This window comes from Rutidosis leptorrhynchoides, chromosome 3 (genome assembly GCF_046630445.1).
Source record: "Rutidosis leptorrhynchoides isolate AG116_Rl617_1_P2 chromosome 3, CSIRO_AGI_Rlap_v1, whole genome shotgun sequence".
Taxonomy (NCBI): Eukaryota; Viridiplantae; Streptophyta; class Magnoliopsida; order Asterales; family Asteraceae; genus Rutidosis; species Rutidosis leptorrhynchoides.
Window position 1 is genome coordinate 610,525,655 of NC_092335.1, and position 2,895 is coordinate 610,528,549.

Consider the following 2,895-nt stretch of genomic DNA (forward strand, 5'->3'; position numbering starts at 1 on the left):
TCGAGTTCGCATATAAAGGGTCGAGGTTGATTCTCAAATAATATATATACTTTGAGTTGTGATCGAGTCTGAGACATGTATATAATGGGTCACGACAGTATTAATTAATTTGAATATTATATATTAAACTATATATGAATTGTTGTACTACTAATTGTGGACTACGAACTGTGGACTAATGACATTGGACAATTAAAATGAATTAAAATATTGATTATAACATATGAAACTAAACATCTCTTCAAGTTTGCCACTTGATTTCATCTTAAACCTCATTTGTATCTTGACGATCACAATCTGCGTTCAAACCTTTCATGATTCTTGAAAACACCTCAATCGAGAGGATGAACCAACCGCACTTCATCTATGGAAGGAAAGATTTATGCATATAGTTATGCACCTGAAAAACCCTTGAAACCTGAGAAAATGTTTAAACACGTATCTGTGCTAGCTCCTTTGGCGTTGTTATTACCGAAAATAACTTTTCAATCCCTTTCCAAATTAGCCAATTTTATCACAGCTCCAGCAAATAAACTTCGACTTTCATTTAAAATAACCTTATTATAACCTCGATATATAAGTTTGTCCTTCGTCGTCATTATCGAGGAAACGTTTATATCCCACCACATTAGCAGTAAACTTACCAGCAACTTCCTTACTCATTGGCTTAAGTTTCTCCGAAAAACCATTATACCTGTTCATTAAAACCCTATCATATACTCATCCGTATTTTGTAACAAGAATTGCCATACCAATTACCGAGAATTAGCAATCAGTATTTTGAATCTCGCAGTGTTTCTACATCAACAGTTATATGTATACATATAACATTTATCTCTTAGAAGTATAAACTTTCATTCTGAAATTCTGAAAAGCACCCAGTCTACGAACCAATACTTCAAAGTTTAAAAAAAAAAGGTGAATGAACCAGCAGAAACTGCAAACAATCGTAAAAAGTCTGATGATAAAGAACAGTATATTGGCAAAGCTCAAAAACGTTGGAACTTGAAAATGGATTGAGCAAACCATGAAGGAGGCTATGGACAAACCACAAAGACTAAACCTACCTTCAAAGAATCTAAATGATTCAGTATCTACTGAAATCATTAACGAATACCTTGCTCCTGACTCTAAATCATTACGGACAAATCTTCTTTATCATCCATCGATATTAGAAATTTTAAGATATCATCGTATCTTTTATTATAAATATCCTCGACATTTCTGAAGATATTTTCATAACTATTCTTATCTGAAATCATTTATCTCTTCGCGCTATCTGTGTTACATCATAAAAAAACTGTTTTAGTTTCTAAATTCTGAAACATTTGAGCTTAAAAATATGAATATTTTGAAGTAGTGTTGGGAACTGAAGCATGAGTTAGTATAATATAATGACACTTGATCAACATGATTATATTACAGTAAGTCATGTTGAGTTTCTAATGAAAGATGATGATTCACAGACTATAACGTCATCATGTGCCATGTTACACGACTCTTACATTTTATCTAATCTATAAACATACCAAGAACATATTTTCTTGATAGTTCTATCTTTTCTCTTGAATTCTGGTAATTTGACAAATCAAATCGTGCTACTACCTATCCTTTCTACTATTACATTATGATAATTCGAAACTTCATACCTACGAATTCTGGACCATTATTCGCTTGACTTAAAGTCGGGAAGAGAAAACAAAAGGATGGAACTCCAAAATTTAAAGAAAATGAAGAGGTTGGATTTATAGTAAAATATCAGACAAAGCAATCAAGACAGATCATCGCATTTAACCGAAGAAGATCCTAATTTCCTTAATTTCTAAAGAATCGAATCTTATTACAAAGATTTTCTCTAATTCCTATGAATTCCGGAAATCAACTCTATCTACGTCAAAAGATATGACAAAATGTTATTTACTCATTTCACTCTTTGGTGATAGCTTCACTCATATGCTTCGAGTAATTGAATCATATTATCCACATTACCCTATGGTAATAAAATTCTATTTTATCAACTCATATTCGTCATGAAGACATTCTTATTGTTAACGATAACAACCACATTCAAATTTCGGGACGAAATTTCTTTAACGGGTAAGTACTGTGACGACCCGGAAATTTCTGATCAAATTTAAACTTAATCTTTATATGATTTCGACACGATAAGCAAAGTATGTAATATTGAGTCTCAAAATTTTGGAATTTATATTCATGTAATCAATTACCCTTCGACCGTGCTAGACAATTCACGAACAATTAATTGTAAATAGATATGTGTGTATGTATATATAAATAATAATTTGAAATATTATATGTTGTTGTTATTAAAAATTAAATAAAATAAAAATAGGATATTATAATAATTATTATTTAAAATATATCTCTATATATAAATAAAGTATATTAAAAATAAATATTAAATGATTGTAATACTCGTTTGATGTTTCGATTGATATTAAGCAAGTTAAGTTCAAACTTATGTAATTTAAAAATAAACGGTGATACGAAAATGAGTTCTATAAATTTTAGGCTTATTAAAACTGTATTTAGGAACTATTTGTTAAGTTTTAACACTTTTTATATTTCACCCATAAATGAGAGGGACAGTTGATGTAATTTTTATATAATGAATTAATGATCGAATTTTATACCATAATGACTGAATTAAATAAAGGATTTTAATTTAAAAATTTGGGATCTTTCCGTGTACTTTTATCCGCCACTAATTAAACACGAAAGACAGTCCGTGAAGGGAATAGTAAATGACGGCTAAGAATTCACACGTTGATATATTTAAATTATATTATAATTATTATATTATTAATATCGTACATATTTTGTTTTATATTGATTGAACAATTCTCGTCGACAACCTGGCTACTGTACTTAATT